Raw genomic sequence first — 21,318 nt, 5'->3', positions numbered from 1 at the left:
GGGAAGCATTGTGGCAGTTTGGAAAATAACGGCTTTTCCTTCTGGACCGGAGTTACAGCAAGCACTCTAATGTTTACTATCTTTCTTAAGAAAGAAAGAAAGAAAGAAAGAAAGAAAGAAAGAAAGAAAGAAAGAAAGAAAGAAAGAAAGAAAGAAAGAAAAAGAAAGGAGAAAAAAAATGTAAATAGACACATGCATTCTAGTGCCCAGGCAAAGCATATTCTCGATGCTTCCAGGCATCCAGAAAGAAGCCTGGAAGTTAAGGTGAGCGTTCTCTGTAGCTTGGAGTAATGACGCTGAGACTCTCTGGTTAAACAACTAGGAGAGACTGGTTGGAGCAAACCAACTATGGACATTTAGTGTTGCCTGGGCTGCAGCTTAAGGCAGAGCAGTTCTGGCTTCAGATGAGCCTGTGTAGACAGCTGGCTAACCTACTTAAATATGGATGGGGTGACATTTCTCCAGCAGTCGAGGCCCAGGCACCTTGTCTTTTCTTTTCTGACTTCTGGCACCACTATTCTTTTCTAGGAGCTTCAGGATGCTACTGATTCTAGGGCCCAAAGCTTGGCCCCAACCTTTCACAGTTCAAACCCCTTCTCAAGATCTTAGGAAGTGAAACTCTGTATGTAAATTCCCAGCACTTGCAAGGACAGGGCCAGCCCCAAAGCCCTGGGTGAAGAACTAGACTGTTGATCACCTCCCTGTTTGGAGCAGGGCTAAGCCTAGCTGGCTTGAAGAGCTGAGAAGAACAGTGGCACCAACGACAATGGGCAGAGCCCCTGAACCAGGCTGCTGTGGGTCAGGGTGACTTCAGCATGTGGACCACAAGGGCCATCCTAGATGCAAAGCCAACTTCTGCGGCCAGAGGATGCTGATGAGCATTGGTTTCTGTCACTGCCCTTACCTTGGCCCCATAAGACTGATGCTGATGGTGCAGAAGCTAAAGGCAGAGCCTGATCTGTCTCTGGTGCAGCCTGTCTTCAGCACTGTGGACCCTCAAGTTGGTATCTACTACATATGACTGACCAGCAGCTAAGTATCCTGTCACTCAACTTCTTACTTCTTTGACAAGTGTATTTGAGAATTGTATGATGAATCTATAATTGTAGGTGTACTGACACTATATTTTGAACTTACTTATACTGTCACCTCTACTTGAATTATAATAAAATGATAGGCATTTTAGGTTGAAGACTCTGATTACTACCACTCTTGAAATTTAATGAATGTATTAAAGATACTTTGGATAATCCACAGCATGACCATTCATCTTTTTCCCCCTAAATTAGCACTTTGTATCTTCCAGGGAAAGAGAACTGGCCCTTAACTTTCATTTTAAAGAATAATACTGTCATGTGCTACAAGGGGATTTAAAGGATTACATCCTCGCACTGTCCTATTTGCTGAAAAATTCAGATCTATGATGTTACCACCAAGATGCAAACTAGACCTGCACATCCAACTTGGGAGACAGTGTTAAATTTTAAATAGTGAAAATTAAGTAGAATTAAATTCAGTACTGAACTTTACCAGAACCATTTCGATGTGTACCTGTGGCTAGTGCCTTCCATACGGCACACAGCCTGATTATAGCATACACCCAGTGTCTCAGTAGTTCTGGTTGTAGACCCTAGTAAGGAAGCTTAAGCTTAGTAACTTCATCATTCTAAACTCAAGACCTCCCAGGCATATGTCTGATGTTTACACAATGTTATTTTGCTGAGATTTCTTTCCATGTTCTAACTCCCAGAAATGTCTGTTCAGCTGGTCTCAATACATTTTCCCAAATAAGCCTGCCAGGCTCATATTGTTCTACTATGGATGCCCACAATATCTCAATACATGGAGTCATTTTCCCCTTCCTTCTTTCTGTCTTTTTGTCTGCCTGTCTGTCAGTCTTCTTATGTGGATATCTCTTTCACTTTCAGTACATTACAGAATATGCTGAGGTTACATACAAACATTTATCTAAATATCACAAAAATTTGAGTTGTACATTAAATCAGAAATTTATAAATTCAGGTCACAGACACAAAAAAGCATAAGCATTTTACATAACAAAATAACTTTCTTTCCAATCCTCCCACTCATCCTGGCAGGTAGGCAATTGTCAGAAACCAGCAACTTCTAGTTGAATTACGTAATAAATATATTTAACCAGAGCATGGTGCCCTTGGTGTATTAGTGTCTCCTTTTAATTTTTTATCTTATCAATGTAGTAAATTAGAAGCTTTTCTTATTATAATATTCATCATAGAGATAACACTCATCATAGAGAACCTTGAATATACAAAAGAAAATAATGATGATAATGTTATTTAGCAATGACAGCCATGAATATTCTAGTGTCGCAGAGACTCCGATCAAGAAGTTCCAGCTCCACATTTTATAAATGTGTTTCTTAATGTTTCGTGTATATTATTTCCCATTTTTGTGATGCTTCTGATGATTTCCACTTTTATTAGGTGTGGTTCCTAATTTTAATAACAGCTGAATTTTTATTTACTTGATATAATTGACCTGAATTGTACATGTTGGATCTTCTCCATCTTCCCTCAGAATAGGACCATACATAAGCCTAGGGCCTTAAGAATAGTAGGTTAATGTGAAATTGTTGAGATAGAACTGATGTCCCTAAAAAAGGGGAGACCATGCAGAGCATACCAAGAAAGCAGCCACCTCTCCAAGCCATAGAGAGTAGCCACTGGAGAAATCACACCTCCCATTATCTTGGTCTTGGATGTCTAGTATCTAGGAGAGGAAAAGAATGTTTCTAATAAATGTACCCAGATTGTGGTGCCCTGTCATATCAATGCTAATATGCTTGATTTCTAAGATTCTTTTCTTTTGTTTCTTCATTCATTTTATGTATATGGGTGTAGGCATGTGCCTACCAGAAAATACCCAGCAGGACCTGAGTGCTAGAAATTCAACTCTTTAGTTTTGTAAGCAAGCATCTTTACTCACTGATCCATCTTGCTGCCCCCAAGTTTCATTTTATAAATGAAGCTATAATCTCAGAAGTCTTTTATGCCCATTTCTGAGTATATTTCTATACAAAGATATTTCTAGAAAAAATAATTTAATTTCATAAAACATTTTAAATATTTTTTAAAGCATGAAATGCTATACTTTCCTAGCATGCAATATTTTCCTGAAATTTTCAACAATAAAAATCACAGCTACTAGTATATTTCACTACATAGCGTGTATGTTTGTGTTTGTGTAATTGTGATAAGCATACATTTTTTGATATCCAAACACAACCATGTGCCCATGATCAACAAGCACAGAGGATGGCATTAGTTAGCTTCTTCACTACGCTCTATTTTTTCTGAGACATGGTCTTTCTATCACCCTTGTGTTTGTGTGGATGAGAACCAGGTCCATCATCTCATATGTTTGAATACTTGGTCTCCAGTTGGGAAAACTGTTTTGGAAGAATTGGAAGGTGTGGTGTTTTTGGAGTAGAAGTGTCACTGGGGGCAAACTTTAAGATTTAAAAAAAAAAAAAGCCCCATTTTCTTCTCTGCCTCTCTGACTCTTGCTTATGGATCAACTTATGAACTCTCAGCTGTTCACCATGAATTTGCTCCACCGTCATGGACTCTATACTTCTGAAAACATAAGCTCAACTAAACACTTTCTCTTATAAGCTGCTTTAGTCATATAGTTTTCGTTACAAATATAGAAAAGTAACTAAGACATACCTGGAGCTCCTAATCTTTTTAGCTGAGCTGGGAGCCCCCAAGCCCCAGCAATCCTCTTGATTCCACCCTAGATAGATTAGGATCATAGGTAGATGTCAGACCATGCTTAAATAGTTATATGCAGGCTTATATCCAAACTCAGCTCTTCAGTGTTGATCAGTAAGCATGTTTAACCACTAAGCTATTTTTCAATGCCCTCACTTGTATTCATTAAATTTAACTCCATTTTATTTTTTCAAATAATTATTGGTCAGCATTCAATTGTGGTAATGGGGTGTGTAAACTTAAGAGACTGAATGGTTATATGAATATAATTAAATACTAATAAGTAAAATCACATGTATTTGGATATAGATGTTTACATATAATAAATGTTTACTATTTTTATTATATCACTCACTAATAGTTTCACATTAATTTATATGATATTGTTTCTTTTCATTGTTATAAAATGTCACTCTGTATGAATATATCTTAATTATTTAACTGCTCTTTTAGAATGAAATTTTAGGTTAATCTGCTTTTGTTTTTTCTGTTAGAAATGTAAATGCCACAAACACAGAGACACAGTTATAATGTTTGATTGTGCAATGAGGAGAATTTCTCTATGGTATATGTCAATAAGCAAAAAGTGTTGGCATTACTTATTGGAAAGGTCAGATAATATAATGAAGAATATTAGGTAATAAGAACTCTGTTATCAGGATGCCTGGTCTCAGTGCTGGTTGTAGGGTTTTGGTCACTGGCTAAGTATCCTAACCTCTCTAAATCAGGTCCCTCTTTCTGTAAATGATGAAACATGTAGCATTTAATCTACACTATTACAAGGTGTATTAGTATTTCCATGTTTAAAAAATGCTACACTCTAAATATTGATTATATTCTCAACAGTGTAACCTATTTATCAGGTATTTAAGAATGTTTTATTCCTGTAAATTCACCAGCACATGGGCTTGCAGACTTATTTTCAGTTTGTGGCTTGTGTGTGTGTGCGTGTGTGTAGCTGTAGTTTACTCCTTTTCTTTATTGTATAGTAAGTATTTCAACGTAACTATTTAACTCAATAATTTTCTTTCCAAAAGAATTTCAAATAGTTACTCATTTTGCTATTATTCACATCACTGAAGCAATCATTCTCATAGATGGTATTTGGTGTTTACTGATAAAAGTTTCTTTCTACTTATGTAAAATATAGGGATCTCAAACCAAGAACAACCCCCAGATTTGAAGTAAAACCAAATACACAGTCTTAGAATACATATTCATGTCTAAGACCTAATTAACAAATATTTCTAGCGATCTTCAAAAACATCAGTCTTACCTTGTGTACAGTATTCCCAAGTAATAAAAACCAGATAGTCTTGTCCCCTCAGAAAGATTTAGTTTTGGCTGTGTTTCTGAGAAAGGCTTAAGGGACTTGAAAGAAGAGTTTCACGTATGGATTCCTCAGTGCCACACCATTTCTGAGTAACATGAATTGTCAGCAAACAAAGATGTCAAGAGCTGCAGGAGTGTTGTCCTTCACCTCCTTCCAGCATCCACTGGGTCAGGGCATAGGAAGGCAGCAATGCTGTACCAGTGCTCTGCTGAGTAAGGAACATTCTCCAAGGTCATTGCAAAGTCTGTGAGGGAAAGAGATGCACTATTCAAGACCAAAGGGAAAGATGGGCCTTCCCCTCTGCATTTCCTCCCTGCTGTGATGCCAGCAATCATACTCCTCAGTCACTTCTTTAGTATTCATCTTTAATAATGTGTAACCACAACCTGTCATTACAATCAGAGGACAAAATCAAACATAAAAATGTGAATAGAGGCTACATAAAAAAATAATCAGTTTGCTCATCACGGAATCCCTGGCGGCTGCCTTAACTCATATTCCACTCCATCATCTCATCTGTTCTGCCTCAGGCTTCAACTCTCAGCCTCCCCTGTGCCGTGATCAGGCAGTATTTGCTTTCTTACACATTGTCATCCACAGGAAAAAATCATGGATGCAAGTGGCCTTAAGTAATTTCCACAATACGCTTGAAAAAACAAGATGGCGCAATCTTCCCTAGAGTCAATACTGTGACACGCCATTCAAAGCACTGCAGGTGTGGGACTGAGCTAGAGAAGCCAGTACAGCAAACAGAATTTTACAGAGTTTCAGGTTTTAAAGGAAGAATAGAGCTGTCAAATGTCAGTCTTATAAAACAATAGGAAAATGTCATGCAAAGTGTGCTAATTCACAAATTACTTGATCTTGAGGTTCTCAAATACATAGGTGTATTGTGACAAGCATACACATATATATCCAATCCCTCATATATAGATAAATGTGTGTGTGTAGATATTATGTAGTTTTAAAATCTTAAAAGATAAATATTGGTTTGCTCATTATTAGTTAGTCAAGGAAATATGTAAAACTGGAGTACTGGATCTAGCTACAGCCAGGAAGCCTGGCTGCTCTTTTAAAGGCCATGAAACTTTAAACAGACTACTGCATCCTCTGATGTACAGCCTCATTTTGATCACAGTAAACATCGAGTTCAACAATCTGAGCAGTTCTCACTTTTCATAGTCCATGTGAAAGAACAGAAACCCCTTCTCTAATCACACTTATTGTGACATAGCTCAGACATGGATCATGTGAACCCTAAATGCCCTTGTGTGGTTTCTAAGTCACCTAACAAAACTAAAGTTCAAACTTATTTATATATTAGAATATTTGGGGAATTAAAGAACATGCCAGTGCCCAGAAAACCTGAAAATTTCAGATTTCCATAGCCAGCATAAACTATGCTATTTATCCAATAAAATGATGCTTGAAAGCTCTCTGGATGATTATCTGCAGTGATCAAGAAAAATTTTCCCAGGGTCTGCGGTGCATAGCCAGATGCAGATTCCTACATTACCCTTCACATTAGTGTGCATGCCAAATACCTAGAACCATTCAGTCAGCAAATCAGGCAGTAGACTTGAAAGGAATTGAGTAAATAGTGACTCTTCTTATTAATCCCCTTGGCTAGCATTCCACACAAAGGATATGGACACAGACAGGCACATCCTGTGGACATGAAGATGAAGAGCAGAGGATGTCTGGGAAAGCTGCACTGCGATACACAGATTCCATGGAGTTTAGTACACTTGGTGAGGATTTTGTGAGCCTTTCAGAAAACCTATGGATTGTCTAATCGGTGCTCCAGGGCTGAGTTTCACCAATAATGCCACTTTTGCATTGTGTGTCATTCATTCCATGAATAAATAGTAGCCCCATTCTCATCAGTTGTATCCCATCTGCCCAATTTAGCAGCTGTGGGTACTAGACTGACTCATTTCTCTCTGGACTTTGGCATCTACAAAGTCTCTTTCCTGTAGGTGTGCGTAGCTCTGTAGTCTATTCATTAGCTCGACAAGTAATTTTTCAAATCTACTAGTCATGTTTTACACTGTTATTGATTATATCAGAAAAACATATTAATTCCATTCCTACTACCAAAACTACAAGAAAAAAAACCATTTCAAACAAAAGTGAGAAAAACCAGTAAAGTTTTATTTAAAAACACCTACTATGAGCATAAACACAGTTGAATGAGAAGATAACGTTCTATCTGAGTATGCCAGGTCAGTGATAATAGTAGACAGGAAGTAATAATGTATTACTATTCAAGTGTATGACAATGGATTAACTACTCATAATCTTATGTATTTGATCTTTTAAAAGCTTAATAAAAGATCAATGATTTCTAGAAATTTGTTAGTATCAATACATTTGAATATAAAAACATCTGATTACATCATTAATATAGAATAGGAGCAGCAGAAAAAGAATCATATCTGAGGTAAGTTCATATATCACTGTCTTACAGGATTCACATGAGACAAAGTGGTTGGATCTGATTTAAAGCATAAAATATCATGTTTTACCATTTTTACTTAACATTCAAATGCTCGTGTTTCAGACCAAATTGTAGAGGAAGTAAGAAGAAAAGTGAGTTTCCTTTGAGAATAAAACTAAAATAAGTATTAGCTGCTAACAGTTAAATATACCAATATCAATCTCTATAATTTGAAGTGACTGTGTGCCAGATGCTAATGGATACTTCTGAGGTTTCCTCCTGTAGGGTCACACAATGGCTATCAGTCGCTCACAGGTGAAGAAATTGTCCCTTATGCCATAAGTAGATACCTGTCTGAGTTCATGTAATGTACAAATGCAGAGGTAGATATGAATCCAGGTCTATCTCTTGCAGACCTCTTTGAAGAGTTTTGAAAAATATTATAATTTATAGACTATTAGAATGCATGGTGATTGGCAAAGGAGTGGCTCTAATTACAGTTTGTGGTTATGACAAATACCATCACCAAAACAAACAAACAAACAAACAAATAAAAAACAATGTAGAGGAGAAAGGATTTATTTGGCTTACACTGAGCTCATGTAATACCTGAAGAAAAAACTCAAAGAACTTTTGCTTGCTGACTAGTTCACAGATTCATATTTAGTTATCTTTCTAATACCACCTATGGCCACATGCCTAGGGAATACTGTTACTCACAGTTGGTTAGGCCCTCCTAAACCAATTAATAATAAAACAATACTTCACTTCAGAAACATAATCATAGGCAAATCAGATGTATGAAGATGTGACTATCTTGTCAGGTGACTCTAGGCAGTGTCAAGTGGACAGTTTTAGCTAACTATGACAGAATTACTGGCAATTCCTCAGCTTAAAATATATATAAATGTCATAAAGAGCATAGGCCATCTCTTAGCTATCATCTATGCTAGCCTCTAGCTCTTCCTGATAAAATAAGAAGACTTTCACGGGAATGTAATCATGTTTTTGAGTGAGCTTTCTACCACTCTAATCTCCATGAATGGTACCCAACCCCACCTAATTAAATATCTGGAATTCAAACTGACCTTAGTCTAGGTCTTCATACGTTATCAAGCTCAGTTATCCTCCCTCACCTCACTCTCTTATCCAACATGTCATCAGACTGACATGCATCATTCATTAAGTCAAGCCTTTTCTGACTACCACCCAGACCATCTGGCCTTTCTTTAATCTAGACTCTTCATTGTTATGAGAAACATATTTTGAAAAGATTAACACTCCCAGCATATATATACCCTGCCTGCAATTCTGTAGGAAATTCCTGCAATCCAATATTTACTCTAACCCTGACACTCTGCTCCCACACCTCATGGAAATTCATGCATGTGTTCACCAAACGCCATATGCTAGCGAGTGCCCAGCAGCTCTGTTTGTAAGAGGTGAACATTTAAAATTATCTCTATGTTCTAATGTTCAATCAAGGGAAAACTATGTCATAGTTACCCAGTGAAATATTATACAGCAATAACAATAAATTGAAATATGTATAAGCAAAATATTTTTATGTACAGTCAAACTGTTCAAAGTTCAAAGCCGTGGAAATCTAAGGTTGGCTTCTAGACATTGAAACTCTTGTTGAATGTAGAAGTTAAGATATAGAATGCAGGTGTGTTTTCTGAAACGGATGCATTTGTCTATGTGCATTCTGGAAAATTGTTGGTGGAGTCACTTAAGTCTTTACAAAATGCATTCGATTTGTACATCATGTGTCTATCAGAGTACAACAGAAAAAAATTAAGTCTCAAGTATTTCCATTGATTTTAATATCTCACCTCCTTCTGTGTGTATCCATTTCAACAGCATGCAGAAGTACTTGAATCCCATCAAACGTGGTTATCTTTGTGCTATATTTTCCATTATACTTCTTTCTCCTTATGCATTTCTCTCGACACTTTGATTGACATTTGTCTTACACCCTTTTTTTATTTCATTGTCTTCCACTCAGTTCGAAATATATTGCAAACACCACTTCCTCTGAAAGTCTTTTCTGCCTCCACTTCATGCTTTATCTCAATTCCTATGTGAAACATACCACCACACTTCAATATTACAACATGACATTTCTCTCCTTTCCTCCCTCTGCTCCTCTCACTTTCTCATTGTATTAGAGATAAGAACACTTCATTCATTCTTGCTGCAAATCATAGACCAACCTCTATTGGAAGAAGCGAGACTCGGTGGCCAAGTACATGGTGCAGGGTGGAAAGTGTGGGCAAAAGAAGCAGTAGAGCAATGTATGAGTAGAACATTGGCCATGAGTTATGCAGATGCCCTAGAAAACTATATTGCTATCCATGTCTGTGGAGCCCACACCATTGCTCACATGGCAATTCCATGTTTAGTGCACAATACAGTAAATGCCTAGGTCATCCTAATGAGACATCAAAACCAGAGCTCTATTTGACAATGACAGTAAATGAGTTCCTTTTTATTCTTTTGCCTTTTGCCTTTAAAATGGCCCTGATGATTAGTACTGAACTGCTTATTATATTCAAAGTAATAGATTATATCACTAAAAGTATAATTTAAATTTCCAATTACATGTTACCCAACTAAGTATGAAATCACCAGCATAAATTGCAATTACTGAAGTTTTCATAATATCTACTTTTATCAGAGGTCAAGAATTGAGGAATATAAATTGAGAAATATAATTTCTCAAGGTATTATATTGTTTGCAAGTCATTGGTAGTTTCTAGACTGTTCCTTCAGAGCAACTTAACCACATTCTTCTCTATTCTCTTAAAATTGACTTCTCTTTCTGACATTATCTCCTCACCTCATTATTTTGTAGAGTTTAGGGTGCACATCTACCTGTATTCATATGCACAACACAGAGGTCAACTTTGCTAGGTGATTTCCACCTTTTTGAGGCAGGGTTTCTCAACCAGCTTAAGTGTTTGCCAATTAGGCCAGGCTACCTGACTTGTGATCTCAAGAATTTTCTTTTTCTTTTTTCTTTTAATTAAATGTTTTCTTCATTTACATTTCAAATGCTATCCCCTTTCCCAGTTTCCTCTCCAAAATTCCCCTCCTCGCTCGCCCTGCTCCCCACCCAACCATTCCTACTTCCTGGGCCTGGCATTCCCCTATACTGCGGCATAGAATCTTCCACAAGACCAAGAGTCTCTCCTCCCATTGATGGCCGACTAGGCCATCCTCTGCTACATATGCAGCTAGAGAAATAAGCTCTGGGGGTACTGGTTAATTCATATTGTTGTTCCTCCTATAGTGCAGCAGATCCTTCAGCTCCTTGTGTACTTTCTCTAGCTCCTTCATTGGGGACCCTGTATTCCATCCAATAAATGACTGAGAGCATCCACTTCTGTATTTGCTAGGCACTGGCATAGACTCACAGAAAACAACTATATCAGGGTGCTGTCAGCAAAATCTTCTTGGCATATGCAATAGTGTCTGGGTTTGGTGGTTGTATATGGGATGGATTCCTGGGTGGGGCAGTCTCTGGATGGTCCTTCCTTCCTTCCCAGCTTCGAACTTTGTCTCTGTAAGTCCTTCCCATGGGTATTTTGTTCCCCATTCTAAGAAGGAACAAAATATCCACACTTTGGTCTTCCTTCTTCTTGAGTTTCATATGTTTTGCAAATTGTATCTTATATCTTGGATATTCTAAGTTTCTGGGCTAATATAGACTTATCAGTGAGTTCATAGCATGTGTGTTATTTTGTGATTGGGTTACCTCACTCAGGATGATATTCTCCAGATCCGTCCATTTGCCTAAGAATTTCAGAAATTCATTGTTTTTAATTGATGAGTAGTACTCCATTGTGTAAATGTACCACGTTTTCTGTATCCATTCCTCTGTTGAGGGACATCTGGATTCTTTCCAGCTTCTGAAACACAGGACCCCTAATGAAGGAGCTAGAGAAAGTACCCAAGGAGCTAAAGGGGTCTGCAACCCACTAGGAGGAAGAACAATATGAACTAACCAGTACCCCACCCCACCCCCAAGCTGTGTCTCTAGTTGCCTATGTAGCAGCAGATTCCTATTCAGACATCAATGGGAGAAGAGGCCCTTAGTCTTGCAAAGATCATATGCCTCAGTACATGGGAATGCCAGGGCCAAGAAGCAGGAGTGGGTGGGTTGGGGAGCAGGTTGGGGGGAGGGCATAGGGGGCTTTAGGGATAGCATTTGAAATGTAAATGAAGAAAATATCTAATAAAAATATTCTGGATAGCTCCCTACGCCTTGAAAGGAGATGTTTGATGAAGACTGCCTAGTTAAAATGGAGGGCTACAAAGTCTTTTGCTCTCTGAGCATTGTCCAGTCATGGGTCCCTGTGTTAATCTCCATCTCTTGAAAGAAGAATCTTTTCTGATGATGGTTGACTCAGGGGCTGATCTATGGCTATACGATATTGTTATTAGAAGTCATTTTACTGCTATGTTCCTTAAAAGAATAATAGCATTGGGTTTTCCCCTAGACCTATGACCAGCCTAGTCTCAGATTCTTGGCCACTTTAGTAGTGTGAAGTATGGATTACATTTCATGAAGTGGGCCTTAAACCTAATCACAAGGTTATTGGTTATTTCCATAATTCTTTGGCCATTATTGCACCAGTATGCCAAATTGGATAATACTAATGATTACCTTTTCCTCACACTGGTAGCATTGCAGCACCATGACTGCTTCTTAGTAGGGATGAAGCTACTAGCTGAGCATCAGCATCAATCAGCTGAGCATCTCAGTGATCAATGATGTATACATGTAGCATCTTCAGCCATAGGGACTTGCTATCAGGCTGTGGAGGGCAACAAATAACCTATTATATTTGGACTGTTCCACGGTGCTTTTTTGACTTACAACTCAATGAAACATAAACATTTCCTGGAACTGAAGATTTTATCTGGTAGCATAAGATTTCTAGCTGGGACATTGTTCCCTCCATTATTTGGTTATATTGTTTCAGTTCTTTTGAAATATGTGAATATGTTAGGAAGTTTGTATAATAGAAGTTTTCTGTTTTCAAAAGGCTTTTAATGTTTCCCCCACCATACTGACTCTTTTATTCTTCTTTCTCATCCTACTATCCACTTAACCCTCCTATTACAGTTTCTCCATTATCTTCTCATAGCGCTTCATTCTATTTCCTCTTCTTTGGAAATCCTCTCCTCCCACCTGGTCTCTTGGATATTGCAGCTATTTGGATTATAGCACTCATATGGAATGCTTAAAAGCTAGCATTCACATAAAAGAGAAACATGTTATTTTGTCTTTGTGTGTCTGCATTATCTCATTTGTGACGATTGTTTTCTAGCTCCATCCATTTACTGGAAAAATCATAATTTCATTTCTCATAACAGCTGAATATTTCATTGTGTTAGTGAACCATATTTTCATTATCTATTCATCAGTTAATAGACATCTAGGCTATTTCAAATTTCTGGATACAATGGTCTCTTTTTCATTGATTGTTTCATGTATGTATACATATAAATATGTGTACATGTATGTAGAATCCCAAATGCATGAATACAACCTGTTTAGTCTGCATGCTACTTGTATGCATATTTTTGCTCAGCATTTTTACAATTGGCACAGACAAAATATTATCTTAGGGTAACAGCCCCTGCATTCAGGATGCTACTCTCTGAGGTAAACCTTATGCAAGAGAGAATGCAAAAAGTGTTAATTAACCAATAAATAAATACTCATGTTTCTTGATTTCTGTGTTCTATTTCTGTGAGTTCCTATAAGGAAGGAATACTTTCATTGAAATTTTTAAGGTGATTATCTTTGTTAGGGTTACTATTTCTGTGATGAAACATCATGACCAAAGCAACTTAGGGATAACAGGGTTTATTCAGCTCAACTCATCCTCAAAGTAAATCAGGACAGGAACTCAAACAGGACATGAACCTGGAAATAGGAGCTGATGCAGAGTCATGGAAGAATTCTGCTTACTGGCCTGTCCCTCACGGCTTGCTCAGCTCATTTCTTATAGAACCCAGGATTACCAGGTCATGGCTGGCACCAATCACCATGGGCTGGACTTTACCCTATCAATCACTCATGTAAAAAAAATGCCTTACAGAGCTATATTATGTAGGCAATTTTTAAATTGAGGCTTCTTCCTCTCTAATGACTTTAGCGTATGTCAAACTGACATAAAAGTAGCCAGTACATGGGTGGATAGGAAATAGAGATGGAAAGATAATTGTTGCTGAAGATGTAATTGAATCACTGAGTAGAAAGTCAAGGGCAATAATGATTTGAATAAAGAACCTACTCTGTCTTACCTTTGTCTTAATTAATGATTCTATTCCAATATGTTCTGGGGTGTTATATGACTCAGGTGAAACCATTGTAAATCTAAAATCAGCTTTTTAATATTGTTCATTTAGAGCTAATATGATGGATAGAAATGCCCTGTGCATTACCAAGTAGCTAAATACAAATATCAAACTTTAGCAACATCAATACTTTCTCATAGACTCAGCACTCTAGTATAAAATTATGCTGCTGTTGAGTACTGTCTTGGATTCCATTGTGTGAAGTAGACTCCATTAGTCTGAAGTTCTTGTCTCAGGGGCATCAAGATATTACCAGCTAGAGAAACTTACAATTTTTACAAAAAAAAAAAAGACATTCTTAAGCTTGTGGAGAGTGAAAAAAAAAAAACCCTTGTTGAGAACATGTGATTCTCCTTGTTCATATTCTTTGTTCAAAAGTTGGCTGAGATTCCATTCAAAGGAACACACCTTAGCTTTCAGCAGAAGAGCCAAACATTACTTTCTCCGTCTCTATGGATACTTACTTATCTCCATGATTTTTTCATATCAAATTAAATAAGGTAACATGATTTTGTAACATATTTGTGTACATACATTTTGTAATATTTTAAAGATGAAGACTGCCATATTAGAATGTCTGTAGAGAGGTGAGATATAATAGTGAACAGAATCCTTTTAGGCTCAAAACTCAGAGAAGCACACCAAGTTTGGAGAAATCAATGCAAACACCATTATTGAGGTGTGTTGAGTAGGAAAAATGAAACTGGAAAGGCCAGCCAGGGATGAAAACTAAGGTTTGGGTTACCATTGGGAATCTCCCAACCTTGTCTTTTTTTCTCAGTTGTTGGCTTTATTGTCTCTTATTCCAAGGGCAACACCTTCCAAGAGTCAGAAATCATGGAGTTAGAAACAATAGCCACAGGCACAATTCCAATTTACATGTCTCAGAAAGCTTAAATGGCTTCTCTTGGCACATAGTAAAGCTGTCTTGGAACGGAGCTCTCTTGGATTGGTTAGAGCAGTGAGCCAGTGCCTATACCACTCACAATGACAGGCCACTCAATGTCAATGAGTTCTGTGGCAGATGTTGTTAATTATTGTCCCACTCCTGAGATCAATGGGAGAGGGTTCTATAAACAATTATCTCTAGATAACTGCAGGATGAGAGTTTGAAAGGTATCCTTTGCTTGAGAAAAGAGGTCTGTGTATAGAACAGGGAGAGAAGGTGATGACAGATATGGCAAAGGGAGACAGTTATCTGGGATCTGCCAAGGTTGCTCAATGGGTGTAGATGCTTGATGTCATAACTGATATTAACCTTGGAAGTAGATATATGTAGCTTTATGTACTCAAAAGAACAGCTTTTGATGTGAGTTTGATCTCTAGAACCCACACAATAGCCGGAGAGAGCTAATTATTGAACATTTTCCTAAGACCTCCATGCATGTGCTACCATCGCACACAATAATAAGTAGTTACCCTAAACCATCTACTTTTCATTATGCTTATATACTTAATAATAAAAATATAAAGTAAAATAATATTCATTTATTATATTGGTTGCTTGATTGGTAAGTCAAAATTTGCATGTAATAGAGCTGTGTTCACTGTTCAGGGTCTTGCCAATGTGCAAGTAAGGTGTCAAGCAGGGATGCCTTCTAATCAGAAGCTCTAGGTCCCCTTTCCAAATCAGAGTTGCTGACAGAATTCATTTCCTTTGGGTTTCAGGACTAATGATTTTCTTGCTTCCTTACCAGGCAAAATTCAAGGGCCTTTGTAATCTAGTAGTATAGTGGTTCTCAACCTTTCTCATGCTGTGCCCCTTTAAAACAGTTCCTAATGTTGTGATGACCCTCAAACATAAAATTATTTTTGTTGCTACTTCAAAAATATAATTTGGCTCATGTTGTGAATCATAATATATCCAATGATATTTCCAATGATCTTAGGTGACCCCTGTAAAAGGGTTGTTTGGTTGCCAAGGGGTCGCAGTCTAAAGTGAGAATCACTATTCATCCTGCTATAAGGTCCTATCCAAACCATGGCACTCTTTCTTCAGGATTGATTGGAGGATTTTTCCTACAGTTTTGATTTTAGGAAATGCTTGGGCTCTATGGTTAACCATGTGAGGCAGCTGTATCACGCCATCCAACTCCACTGATTAATGCAGATTAATTGGGAATTGTTCTGTGAACTCCCTTCTGGTATGCCATATTCGAAAGTATAGTCAGAAGAGTAACATTCAACATATTCGTGTCATACAAGGTTAATGGAGATATAGCTTCATAGGGTACAAACTTTAGTGGTCGGGCATCTTGTGGTGTGGCTTAAACACTTGCATACCATGACTATAACTTCTAAAAACAAGATACAAATTTTCTATCTGAGATCTCTCAGACTAGTCCTTGCAGGAAAACGTGCAGGTTGTAGAAGCAACAGTTTCTTGGACAGGGTCTTTTCTGGCATTCATCCTCAGCCAGGAGGAAGAGCTGAGCTTCAGTTCTCTATGCACCTTTCCTAACAGAGGAGAGCTTGCCTACAGCAAGTGCTGAAACCCCGGGACAAAAGTGAGATCTCTATTTTCTACCCCGGGTCTCTCTGAGGTGGGTACTCACAGGAGAGCAGGCAGGCCTCAAAAGCAACAGAACTTCCTGGACAGGGTCTGTTCAGGTCTTAGTCCTTAGCCAGGAGGCAGAACTCTGTGCACCTTCCCCACCAGAGGAGAGCTTGCCTGCAGTGAATGTTCTGACCCCTAGGACTCAGGAGAGAGCTGATCTCCCAGGAGTGCTGACAGAGGCTAACAGACTCACAGGAGGAAAAAGCTCCAGCCAGAGACAGCTAGAACATCTAAAACCAGAGATTACAAGAAACAAAAGGCAAATGTAAGAATCTTACTAACAAAACCAAGACCACTCGGCATCAGAACCCAATACTCTCAACACAGCAAGTCCTGGATAGCCAAACAAACTGGAAAAGCAAGATTTGTATCTAAAATCATATCTCATGATGCTAGTAGAGGATTTTAATAAGGACATTAATAACTCACTTAAAGAAAGACAGCAGAATACTGTTAAACAGGTAGAAGTCCTAAAAGAGGACACACAAAAATCCCTTAAAAATTACAAGAAAACACAACCAAATAGGTGAAGGAATTGAACAAAACTATCCAATATCCAAAACTGGAAGTAGAAACAATTTAGAAAACCCAAAGGGAAAAGACTCTGGAGATAGAAATCCTACGAAAGAAATCAGGAGCCATAGATGCAAGGATCAGCAACAGAATACAAGAGATGGAAGAGAGAATCGCAGGTGCAGAAGATTTGATAGAGAACATGAAAACAACAATCAAAAAATGCAAAATACAAAAAGATACTAGTTCAAAATATCCAGGAAATCCAGGACACAATGAGAAGACCAAAACAAAGGATAATAGGTATAGATGAGAATGAAGATATTCAACTTAAAGGGCCAGTAAATATATTCAACAATATTATAGGAAAAAAAATTACCTAACCTAAAGAAAGAGATGCCCATGAACATACATGAAGCCTACAGAACACCAAATAGACTGGATCAGAAAAGAAATTCCTCCCATCCCATAATAATTAGAACAACAAGTGCACTAAATAAAGATAGAATAGTAAAAGCAGTAAGGGAAAAAGGTCAAGTAACATATAAAGACAGACCTATTAGAATTACACCAGACTTCTCACCAGAGACTATGAAAGCCAGAAGATCCTGGACAGATGTTACATAGACCCTAAGAGAACACAAATGCCAGCCAAGACTACTATACCCAGCAAAACTCTCAATTACCATAGATGGAGGAACCAAAGTACTCCATGACAAAACCAAATTCATACAATATCTTTCCAGGAATCCATCCCTTCAAAAGATAATAATGGAAAAACTCCAAAATAAGGAGGGAAATTACACCCTAAAAAAAGCAAGAAAGTACTCCTTCAACAAACCTAAGAGAAGATAGCTGCAAGGACAGAATCCCAACTCTAATAACAAAAATAATAGAAAGCAACAATTATTTTTCCTTAATATTTCTTAATATCAATGGGCTCAATTCCCCAATAAAAAGACATAGACTAACAGACTGACTACATAAACAGGATCCAACATTTTGCTGCATACAGGAAACCCACCTCAGGGACAAAAAAACCAAAAAACCAAAAAACAAACAACAACAACAACAACAACAACAACAAAAACAGACATGACCTCAAAGTGAAAGTCTGGAAAACAATTTTTCAAGCAAATGGCCCAAAAAAACAAGCTGGAGTAGTTATTCTAATGCCAAATAAAATCTAATTCCAACCCAAAGTTATCCAAAAAAGACAAGGAGGGGCACTTCATACTCATCAAAATAAAATCTACCAAGGTGAATTCTCAATTCTGAACATCTATGCTCCAAATGCAAGGGCATCCACATTCATTAAAGAAACTATAGTAACGCTCAAAGCACACATTGAACCTCACATGATTATAGTAGGAGACTTTAACACCCCACTCTCATCAATGGACAGATCCTGGAAACAGAAACTAAACAGAGACACAGTGAAACTAACAGAAGTTATGAAACAAATGGATTTAACAGATATCTACAGAACATTCTGTCTTAAAAAAAAAAAAAAGGATATACATTCTTCTCAGCACCTCATGGTACCTTCTCCAAAATTGACCATATTGGTCACAAAAGAGGCCTCAACAGATACAAAAATAATGAAATAATCCCATGAATCCTATCAGATCATCACAGACTAAGGCCAATCTTCAATAACAACATAAAAAATAGAAAGCAAACATTCATGTGAAAGCTAAACAACACTCTACGCAATGATAAATTTTTCAGGGAAGAAATAAAGATAGAAATTAAAGACTTTTTAGAGTTTAATGAAAATGAATCCACGACATATCCAAACTTATGGGGCACAATGAAAGCAGTCCTAAGAGGAAAACTCATACCTCTGAGAGCAACCAAAAATAAACTAGAAAGAGCATACACTAACAACTTGACAACACACCTACAAGCTCTAGAACAAAAGGAAGCAAATTCACCCAAGAAGAGTAGACAGCAAGAAATGATCAAACTGGCCTCTGAAATCCACCAAATAGAAAGAAAAAGAACAATACAAAGAGTGAACCAACCAGGAGCTGGTTCTTTGAGAAAATCAACAAGATACATAAACCCTTAGCCAGACTCACTAGAGGGCACAGGGAGAGTATCCTAATTAACAAAATCAAAAATGATAAGGGAGACATAACAACAGATCCTGAGGAAATCCAAAGCATCTTCAGATATTACTACAAAAGCCTATACTCAACAAAACTGAAAAACCTGGATGAAATGCACAATTTCCTATGTAGATACCAGGTACCAAAGTTAAATCAGGATCAGATTGATGATCTAAACACTCCCATATCCCCCAAAGAAATAGAAGTAGTCATTAATAGTCTCCCAAACTAAAAAGGCCCAAGATCAGATGAGTTTATTGCAGTGTTCTATCAGACCTTCAAAGAAATCCTAATTCCAATTGTCTTCAAACCATTCCACAAAATAGAAACAGAAGATACTCTACCCAATTCATTCTATAATGCCACAATTACTCTGACACCTAAACCACACAATGACCCAACAAAGAAATAGAACTTCAGACCAATTTCCCTTATGAATTTCAATGCAAAAATACTGAATAAAATTCTAACAAACATAATCCAAGAACACATCCAAACGATCATACATCATGATCAAGTGGGCTTTATCCCAGGAATGCAAGAATGATTTAATATAGAGAAAACCATCAATGAAATCCACTATATAAACAAACTCAAAGACAAAAACCACATGATCATTTCATTAGATGCTGAGAAGGCACTTGACAAAAATCTAACACCCATTCATGATAAAAGTATGGGAAAGATCAGGAATTCAAGGCCTATACATAAATATAATAAAAGCAATATACAGCAAACCAGTAGCCAACATTAAACTAAATGGAGAGAAACTTGAAGCAATCCTACTAAAATCAGGGACTAGCTAGACAAGACTGCCCACTTTCTCCCAACCTATTCAATATAGTACTTGAAGTCCTAGCCAGAAAAATCAGACAACAAAATGACATTAAATGGATTCAAATCGCAAAAGGAAGAAGTCAAAATATCACTATTTGCAGGTGATATGATAGTATATATATGTAATCCTAAAAATTCCACCAGAGAACTCCTAATCCTGATAAACAGCTTCAGTGCAGTAGCTAGATATAAAATTGACTCAAACAAATCAGTGGCCTTTCTCTATACAAAGGATAAACAGGATGAGAAAGAAATTAGGGAGACAACACCCTTCACAATAGTCACAAATAATATAAAATACCTGGTTTTGACTCTAAGGAAGTGAAAGATCTGTATGATAAGAACTTCAAGTCTTTGAAGAAAGGAATTGAAGAAGATCTCAGAAGATGGAAAGATCGCACATGCTTATGGATTGGCAGGCTTAAAATAGTCAAAATGGCTATCTTGCTGAAAACAATCTACACATTCAATGCAATCCCCATCAAAATTCCAACTCAATTCTTCAGAGTTAGAAAGTGCAATTTGCAAATTCACCTGGAAAAACTAAAATTCTAGGAAACCAAAAACTATTCTCAACAATTAAAGAACTTCTGGTGGAATCACCATGCCTGACCTCAAGCTCTACTATAGAGCAGTGGTGATAAAAATTGTATGGTAACTGGTACAACGACAGACAGGTAGATCAATGGAATAGAATTGAAGACCCAGAAATGAACCCACACATATGGTCACTTGATCTTTGACAAGAGTGCTAAAAACCATCCAATGGAAAAAAAGACAGCATTTTCAACAAATGGTGCTGGCTCAACTGGAGGTTCTCATGTAAAAGAATGTGAATTGATCCATTCTTATCTCCTTGTATTCAGCTCAAATCTAAGTGGATCAAGGAACTCCACATAAAACCAGAGACAATGAAACTTATAGAGGAGAAAGTGGGTGAAAGCCTCGAAGATAGGGGCACAGGGGAATAAATTCGTGAACAGAACAGCAATGGCTTGTGCTGTAAGATCAAGAATCAGCTAATGGGACCTCATAAAATTGCAAAGCTTCTTAAGGTAAAGGACACTGTCAATAAGACGAAAAGGCCACCAACAGATAGGGAAAAGATCTTTGCCAATCCTAAATCCAATAGGGGAATAATATTCAATATATATAAAGAACTCAGTATGTTGGACTCCAGAAAACCAAATAACCCTATTGAAAATGGGGTACAGAGATAAACAAAGATTTCTCAACTGAGGAATATCAAATGGCTGAGAAGCATCTCAACATCCTTAATCATCAGGGAAATGCAAATCAAAACAACCCTGAAATCCGACCTCACACCAGTCAGAATGGCTAAGATCAAAAACTCAGGTGATAGGAGATGCTGGCAAGGATGTGAAGAGGAACAC

At 37.4% G+C, this 21,318-nt stretch overlaps 1 pseudogene; it reads left to right on the top strand.

Annotated features, from left to right (window-relative positions):
* The first annotated feature begins 538 nt into the window (after positions 1 to 538).
* On the top strand, positions 539 to 1,021 carry LOC110311312 (cytochrome c oxidase assembly protein SCO2-like; annotated as a pseudogene).
* Positions 1,022 to 21,318: the final 20,297 nt, after the last annotated feature.

The sequence above is a fragment of the Mus caroli genome, unplaced genomic scaffold, assembly GCF_978045245.1.
Source record: "Mus caroli unplaced genomic scaffold, Mus_caroli_1 scaffold_17, whole genome shotgun sequence".
NCBI classification, from domain to species: Eukaryota; Metazoa; Chordata; class Mammalia; order Rodentia; family Muridae; genus Mus; species Mus caroli.
This window is presented reverse-complemented; position numbering and strand designations above follow the sequence as displayed.